Source organism: Centrocercus urophasianus, unplaced genomic scaffold, assembly GCF_019232065.1.
Source record: "Centrocercus urophasianus isolate 14NV4802_14NV808 unplaced genomic scaffold, USGS_Curo_1.0 seq_27, whole genome shotgun sequence".
NCBI lineage: Eukaryota > Metazoa > Chordata > Aves > Galliformes > Phasianidae > Centrocercus > Centrocercus urophasianus.
This window is the reverse complement of record NW_024884833.1, coordinates 255,961-265,178: the sequence shown is the minus strand read 5'-3', so window position 1 is coordinate 265,178 and position 9,218 is coordinate 255,961. Positions and strand designations below refer to the sequence as shown.

The following is a 9,218-nucleotide window of genomic DNA, read 5'->3' as shown; positions in this document are numbered from 1 at the left end:
TCACAAGCCAAAGGACTAGTTATCATGGAGTTAAAGAAGTCTTAGCAGTTTGCATTCATCCATGTTTATGGTCAATATATTTTTAGTTACCAGGAAAAAGAGGCTCAGATAAATATGCTAAGGTAAAACAGATAAATTGTTCCCCTAAAGACTACATTCTTACAACACTGCTTTTCACCTCTTTCAAATTGTTTAATTGTTTTGATCCAGCACCTTTAAAATTATGAGGTCCGATTTAAGCAATTTACTGTTCCGTTTTGGAAAATGTTATGATAGGTTTTGAAATTTATTTCTGTAGATAACCTTTCCAGTTCAATGAAATCAATAAGAGACTGACATAGATATAAACATCCTTTCCAAACATTAATTTTGCAGACTATCTCTATCATGATTTGAGTTATGATGCTTAAATAATTTTACAGAAAAATTATTAAGGTAAAAATCAAACTGATTCTTCAAACATGTTAAGATAAGGGAAAAGAAATGACTTTCTTTTTTTCCAACATTTCTTCTGTGGTTTTTTTTTTTTTTTTTCTGTGCTTCTTTTCTTTAATGTCATGTAAAAATCACTTTTGACTTCCTCAATGAAGATGTAAAATTCTGAAAGTTAGGATTGTTTCTCCTTTGTATCTAGACAAATATTTTATTCTTCATACATGATTTAGGATAGATGACAGATGAGAGGAGAAAATGAAATACATTTTATCTATGCAGTTTCAGTTTCTCTTTGGGTAAATTTGGCCTAGCTTTCAGGATTACATTGCATTAATGCACCCACTTTGGGCCTAAAGCAACTGACTCCAGATAAGGATGGTGTGCAAAAAGCTAATTATAACCCTGATAATTTATGTGGAAGTCAAAATTAAAATTATCATTGTATGCTAAAACTGGTCACCATCAGATCACAGCCTGGAGTACATGAACAAATACTGTGATTAAATCTAGGTTTTACATCGCTGTACTTCATAGGACAGTGTCTCCTGATTGATGGTGTGCCAGCACATCATAAGCAAGGCACAGTTTATTTAGCAAGTAGATTTAACAGCATCCCTCTGAGCCAGTCCCTGCCTCCTTCACTGTGCACTGAAGCACAACGATACCGAAGCAATAAAAGAAAGGCAGACAGGCACCCACCAGCTCAGCAGGGCAGAGATTTTGGGTTCGATTGTTTGATGGGCTTTTCAGAGAGCTGATGATTGCTTGTGAGCGGTATGCCTTGGAAAGTTAGTATTATGAACTGTGACATGTTATGTGGAGGTAGGGGTTTACCTCTTCTCCTGTGTGACTAGTCATAGGACTAGAGGGAATGGCCTCAAGTTGTGCCATGGGTGGTTCAGGTTGGATATTAGGAAAAATTTCTTCTCCGTAAGAATGGTCAGGTGCTGGAACAGGCTGCCCAGGGAGCTGGTGGAGTCACTGCTCCTGTAGGTATTCAATAAGCATTTAGATGTTGCACTGAGTGTACTGTACCCACTAAACCCCACCGTTTAGTGGGGAAATACTGTGGTAGGTAGATGGTTGGAATGGATGATCTTGGAAGGCTTTTTCAACTTCAGTTATTCTAAGATTCTATGTCACCTGCCCTGAATATAAACAGTATTAGTGAAATAATACTGCTCAGCAGGTGTCTGGAGAAGCAGGCTGTTATCAGCACACTCTCATGTGTCTGGATCTAGGGTGGCTCAAACCCACCTGCCCTCCATATGCATAGACCACAGTGGTTCTCTATGTCTCATTCAAGACCAGCCTTTGCTCTTTCCTCTCATTCTTAAGTTGTTAACCCTTTCTTGAGAAAGTGCCCACATTTCTGTTGCAGGCAGCCATGGGTTCTTTATTCCAAGAACTTGAAATGCGCTGCCTCATTGTGGTACAGAAACACGAAGGGTGCCTACATTGTGAGGGCGCTCACCACACTGGTGTGTCTTTAAGCTCAGGAAAGGAAGAAATATGGGCAGACTGAGACGGTTTTCTTGGCTGCAAAGGAGTCGTTGAGTAAGGCAGATGATATCTTTGCTAAGTGGCTTTGACGGAAAGCATGATTCTCTTAAACTTATCACAACTTTCTCAGCCATCGCCCTGATAAAGCTGCACCTATCAAGGCCTGGCAGAGGAGAGCTGCCATCTTGTGTGGAGCTGGTGTACAGCAGGGAATTCATCCGGGATCACTGCAGCCCAGCAGTCGAGTGAGGGAGTCATCTTTCCTCTATCTCACCGGGAGAGTGCGGCCTCCGCTTGTGCCTGGGCAGGCCTTGCCTTGTGACAGAGAACGTCTGAGTTCTTGGTACAACATAATGCAAATATTAAACTTCAGTGACATCCACCAGAGCAGGGCTTTTCGATGTAACACTCCATTCCTAAGATGTACAGCTGGCACTTCAGAAAAAATATGTTTTTGTCCGTTCGTGGACTTGTTTGTCCGTCCATCCATCTATCTATCTATCTATCTATCTATCTATCTATCTATCTACATGAAGGTTGCTCTGAAAATAATATCTCTTGTTTTATTCTGTTGGCTCATGAGCTTGGAAGCAGATGTTGGTAGTATGGCAATAGAGGTTTAACTTTCTCACCAATATTCCATTCTGTTGCCATGTGACAGATGACAGCAGAGGGGCAGTCTGACAAAATGGTGTCTGACATGGAAGTGTGTATGAAGCAAAGACGTCTCATTGAATTCTTCCAAGTGGGAAAAAGGCACCCACTGACATTCATGGATGCTTGCTGAAAGCTTATGGAGACCAAAGAGTGAATGTGAGCACAATGAGGAGTGGGTGATGCTTCTCATCAGTGGCAACAGCAACACTGGATCACCTCCACTGGTACAAATTTTTATGAGCAGGACATGCAGGCTCTTATTCATTGCTGGTGAAAATGCACAGCTAAGGATGGTAACTGTTGAAAAAATTGTGCTTTATAGTTGAGAATTTGCTCTATCAAATAGCTTTATTGAGCTCTTTGTATCTGTCGCAGTTTACACAGAAATAAACAGGAGGCGTTATTTTTTGAGCAATCCACATATGTCTGTCTGTGTGTATAATCACTGTTACTGTTATTTCTCTCTTCCTTTTCTCTATCTTTTCTCTATCTCTATCTTTTTTCTGATTCTTCCCCCTGTTCCACTCTAGTGGAGTGAGTGAACAAAATGCTGTGTGGTGCTGAGCTCCATTTTGTTGTCAAACCACATCGTGGCCTTTGAACAGTGATAGAAATATTAGATAAGATTTCTAGGACTTCCTTCAGGACAGAATAGTATCTTGTTCAGGTGCTTAACACTAGTCTGTGAGACTGTACAGCAACTCACACCTCATTTCACACTAGATGGATTACCTGACAGCAAAAACTAACCAAATTTTCCTGGAAAGTGTCTTCTATTTCAGTATGCAGAGGCAAACTCCTAATTGCCTTTCGTAAGAAAGTAATTTGCTCAACTAACATGGGGAGAACAGTGGACGTTATCTACCTGGATTTCTGTAAGGTTTTTGATGCTTTTCTACCGCATCTTTCTAGAATGCGGTAGAAACAAACAAACAAACAAAAACAGTGCATTTTGGGCTAGAGAAGCGGTCTGTACAAGAGGTGGGAAACCAGCGAACAGCTGTGCTCAAAGCGTTGATACCCAGCGTTGATACTCAGGCTGGTAGCCTAGTATGAGTGAGGTTTCCTGGGAATCAGTGTTAAGCCCCACACTATTCAATACCTTAATAACCAATCCATTCCTATCACTGTCTCCCCATGTATAAGTTGGTCATAGAATCATAGAATGGTTTGGGTTGGAAGGGATCATCTAGTTCCAATTCCCCTGTTGTACACCAGGTTGCTCAAAGTCCCATCCAGCCTGGTCTTGAATGCTTCATGGGAGGGGGCATTCACAACCTCAGTGGGCATCCTATATCAGCGTCTTACTACTCCCACAGTAAATAATTCCTTCCTAATATATAGTCTAAATCTCCCTTTTCCAGTTTTAAGGCATTTCCCATCATCCTCTTGCTACAAGGCCTTCTAAAAAGTCCCTCTCCAGCTTTTCTACAGGCTCTTTTCAGGTACTGGAAGGCTGCTATAAGGTCTCCTCGCAGCCTTCTTCAGCCTGACTTCATAGGGTGGCTGCTCCAGCCCTCTGATCAAATTTGCGGCCCTCCTTTGAACCTGCTGCAACAGCTCCATGTCCTTGTGTTGGGGGCTCCAGAACAGGATGCAGTACTCCAGGTGAAGTCTCACGAGTGCAGGACACAACGAAATACAAAAACATTTCAATCATGAGCTGCGTGGCACCTTGTGACCCCTGGGCAAGGGCTTCTCTCTTTACCAGCTGCTCAGCTGTGGTCTCCTGCATCTCCAAACTGGACTGTGTGCCTGCTCCAATTCCTCCTGCTATAGATACCATTGGGTTCTAGGGCATGAGAAAAGACTGCAGCTGGCTTTAGGACCTCCTTCCATCCAAGGCTGTCAGCAGAGACCCAAGGCTGCTGCCCAAACCCTGCTGGAGGTTTGATGGGCACCTTTCGGTCTCAGCCTTGCACAAACTCCTGCCCCTAGCCCATCCCCAGGGCACAGGAAAGCCACATCAGAGCAGGACAGTGAGCACTGAGGTATCTTCAGGCTGTCACCACTGCCAACAGCTCAGACTCTGTGGGATTTCCAAAGAGCAATGATGTCTGCTGAGTCCTGAACATGCACAGGCTCACTCCGCAGGGATCCCCTCACACTATTTGCTGCTATCACTTCACCTGCACATTATCAGCCAGATCAGTATGAGTGGCATGGCCACTGCCACAGCCAAACACAGGCAGTCCTGCAGACAGTGCCCTGCCCCAGCACACAGTCATGCACTGGATGCACTCCTTTATTCTTGTGTTTAGGCACACCATGCTTCCCACCCACAACCATGGCCTCTGCCATGGGTGCTGGCATGGGTACATCTGCGTGCTCATGGGCAGACATGCACAGCCTATCCTACACTTACACGGGCACAGACATGCTTTCTCAGGCACAGGACAGCCTCACAGAGGAACAGCAATGAGGAAAGACCGGTCCTGGCATCAGGAAAGCTGCAGGATTTCTGCCTGCCTTCACTGCTCACAACTGAGGACAGATCTCAAATGCTTCCTGGCCCGGATGTGTGCTGAGATGGCACTGGGGGCATTTTCTGCCCTCACCTTCCTCTCCCGACCTCTCCAATTTCTTCACAGTGCTGTTACTCTGCACCAATTTACTCTTTCTGCCCTGGGGTACTTTACAATGAGCAGAGCCAGTGGGGGGAGGGAGACCACAATTTTCAGTCCTGGTGAGGCCACATCTGAAGTGCTGTGTCTAGCTCTGAGCTCCTCAGTTCAAGGCAGCAAGGGAACCTTCTAGAGAGAGTCCAGAGGAGGGCCACAAAGATAACTAGGGGCTGGAATGTCCCCTTACAAAGTGAGCTGAAGCTGTTCAGCCTGGAGAACAGAAAGCTGAGAGGGGAATCTTATCAACGCTTATGACTATCTGAAGCATACATGTCTCAATTGTTCATTTTGTGTTTTTGTTTCCTTCTTTTTTTATGTTTTAATAATTAAAAGTATATATATACATTCACTGTATTATGTATTTTATATGTGGCCCCAACAGTTCCTCTTTACTCAGTGCAGCCTAGGCAACCCAAAAGTTTGGACATCCAGAGATTGTATCCAGAGAGTGGTGATCTGTGGGTCAGCATCCACATGAAGATCAGTGACAAGTGGTCTTCAGGGGGCAGTACTGCAACTAGTGATCTTTAACATTTTCATCACTGATGTTGAGAGTGGAACTGAATCAGCCAGATTGTGGATGACACCAAGTGGTGTGGTGCGGTCAACACAACCGAGGGATGAGACACCATCCAGAGACCACGGCTGGCTCAAGCAGTAGGCCCAGGTAAAACTCATGAGGATCAAGAAAGCCAAATACAAGCTGTAACCCCTGCTATAATTACAAGTTGGGTGCAAAAGAATTAAGTGCAGCCCTGCTGAAAAAGACATGGGAATACCAGTGAATTTCAAGCTGGACATGAGCCAGCAATGTGTCCTCATGCCCAAAAAAGCGAACAGTATCCTGGGCAGCACCAAAAGAAATATGGCCAGTAGGTCAAGGGAGGTGATGAATTTCCTGCTGATTAAGTCAGGTGGCATATTCTAGTTTTCAAATCTGCTGAGATATATTCAGATAGTAGGCTTTGTAGGATCACATTTAAACTGAACTCTTGAGAAGGCATTGGAAAGGCAGCTAGGAAAGAGAAAGCATAAAGATAGTATAACAAAATACTGGATAACTCTTTACTGTATAAAGAAAATAATATTTTTGCAATATATGCAAACATTTTTATTTCTGCTGGATTATAGATTTATCAGATGTAACCATAAGTTTTGTGTACAAACAATTCATGTAGATACATATAAATATTCTCATACATAGAATCATAGAATCATAGAATCACAGAATCATTTGAGTTGGAAGGAACCCTTAAAGATCATCTAGTCCAACATCTCTGCAATGAACAGGGACACCTACAGCTAGATTACATTGCTCAGAGCCCTGTCCAGCTTGACCCTGAATGTCTCAAGTGATGGGACATCTACCAGCTCCCTGGGCATGGACGCATTTTAATGCTTCATCACCATTATCATAAAAAAATTTCTTTCGTATATCCAGCCTAAATCTCCCCTCTTTTAGTTTGAAATTATTTCCTCTTGTCCTATCACAACAGACTGCTAAAGAGTCAGTCTCTTTCTTTCTGTTCCCCTCTTTAGATACTTAAAGGTGCTATCAGGTGTCTCCAGAGCTGAACAGCCCCAGCTCTCTCAGACCAACCTCTTAGGGAAGATATTTCATTCCACGGTTCATTTTCGTGGCCCTGCTCTGGAGACTGTCCAACAGGTCCACATCTCTCCTGTCCTGAGGACTCCACATCTGATGCAGAACTCCAGATAAGGTCTCACCAGCACAGAGTAAAGGGGCAGGATTACCTCACCTGCTGGCCACGCTTCTTTTCATGCAGTGCAGAATGCAATTGGCTGCAAGGATGCATTGTTGACTCATATCCAACTTGCCAGAGCTACAAAGGTAGTCTCCCCATTCAAAGTTTTTGGAAATCATAATGGCAGAGGATAGTGATGAAATTAAAGTGGAGACTTGCTACATGATCTGCTTCTCTGCTGTGCAGAATAAAAGATTGTGTTGAAAAAAGAACTTGAATTCAAGCTAGCTTTTGTAGGGTGCTAGAGGCTTTGACTGGGAAACACTGTTTGGCCCTTTGGCCACAGATGACTAACAAGGCTAGTTATAGCTGAAATGCTCAGACTAACATCAAGGATCAGCTTCTTTTTTCTGATAAGTATCAAAAAACCCCAACAATCAAACAAACAAAAATAGTTTTCATGATCACTTCTTATCACAGAATCACAGAATCACCCGGGTTGGAAGGGACCTCAAGGGTCATGTAGTTCCAACCCCCCTGCCTAGCAGGGCCACCAAACACACACATTCAGATCAGGTTGCCCAGGACCCCGTCCAACCTGGCCTTGAACACGTCCAAGGACGGGGCATCCACAACCTCCCTGGGCAGCCCGTTCCAGGGCCTAACCACTCTCCTTGTAAAGAACTTCCCCCTAACATCCAACCTAAATCTTCCCTCCTTCAACTTGGATCCATTTCCCCTAGTCCTGCTATTGTCAGCCCTTTTGAAGAGTTTACTCCCCTCGTGGGTGTAGGTTCCCTTCAGGTATTGATAGGCTGCAATGAGGTCACCCCGCAGCCTTCTCTTCTCCAGGCTGAACAAGCCCAACTCCCTCAGCCTGTCCTCATAGGGGAGGTGCTCCAGCCCCCTGATCATCTTAGTCGCCCTCCTCTGGACCCTTTCCAAAATCTCTATGTCTTTCTTGTACTGAGGGCTCCACACCTGGACACAGTACTCCAGATGGGGCCTCACAAGAGCCGAGTAGAGAGGGACAATCACCTCCCTGTCCCTGCTGACCACCCCTCTCCTGATGGAGCCCAGGATCCCATTTGCCTTTCGAGCTGCCAGAGCGCACTGCTGGCTCATGTTAAGTCAAATAATTTTTAAAAAATATGGAATGCTTCACGAATTTGCGTGTCATCCTTGCGCAGGGGCCATGCTAATCTTCTCTGTATCGTTCCAATTTTAGTATATGTGCTGCCGAAGTGAGCACAATTCTTATCTTTGCAACATGCTCTCTAGGGTCTCTCCCTGTGAGGTATTTCTTTTTTAATAACAGTATTAGGCAACATAGATGACTTCTTTCTAACAGAATACATGCCTATTCATATCTGATTTGTATTTTGTTTTCAGACCATCTGTTTTCTAATATGGACCATCTGTCCATATTAGAAAACTATCAGCTATTAAAGCCGCATGAAGTATGTAGACATGCCAGGTGCTAATGATGCGTTAGAGTCAAGGGGAGGACTACATGTTGTGTCAGGAAGGAATGGAATAAAATGTCACTGTCTTGAGCTCAGGCAGAGAGAAAGGAAGAAGAGAAGACTGCCTTTTATCTTTGCATGTGAGAGTGTGATGCAGGTAAAAACTGTGATGCGTCCAAAGTGTAGCATTAGACAAACAGCCTTCAGGCTATGTGTGGAAGATAGTGTAGCTTGAGTTCTTTGCTTTTAGACAGAAATATATCATGGAATGCTGTACCTACTAACAGTGATGGTGTGTTACTACTCAGACATTAAATGCTTAAGTTATTGGATTTACATGGAGAATAAAATCACAGGAAATACTGGAGAAACTTCTAGAATCTGTGAAGGCTTCTGAGTTGTTTGCATACTGGGAGAGCCATAAAGTTACTGTAAATTGTTCAGAACAAAATTAATGTACTATGAATTTCCACAAAGGAGCATTTGGATTAAAAAAAAAAAAAATGCCATATGCTTTCTTTTGAATGGAGAAATCATAAAAAGCTGTTTAGACATTGACTTACCTTCCGTGGAGGTTTGAAGCTTGAATGGGGATTGTTGCAAAAATAGGAAGGTAACAACCCAGAAGTTGACAAAAAACTCTCTAACTCACAACCCTTGGTGCTTCCTGAATCTTGGTCAGTTTTAGAGTCACTCTTATGCATACTGACCACTCAAATCAGCCTGCCTATTTTTATAAAGAATGTTAAAGTCATGTGCATGTTTCTTCCTTACATGTTTCTTGGGGTTACTCTACAAAAAGAAGAGATTGTGGCCTTGTAAAATCT

At 43.4% G+C, this 9,218-nt stretch overlaps 1 non-coding gene across 1 annotated transcript; it reads right to left on the bottom strand.

Annotated features, from left to right (window-relative positions):
• Positions 1-8,070: 8,070 nt before the first annotated feature.
• On the bottom strand, positions 8,071-8,177 carry LOC122164745. Its single transcript, XR_006170309.1, has one exon. It is a non-coding gene; the product is annotated as a U6 spliceosomal RNA (small nuclear RNA).
• Positions 8,178-9,218: the final 1,041 nt, after the last annotated feature.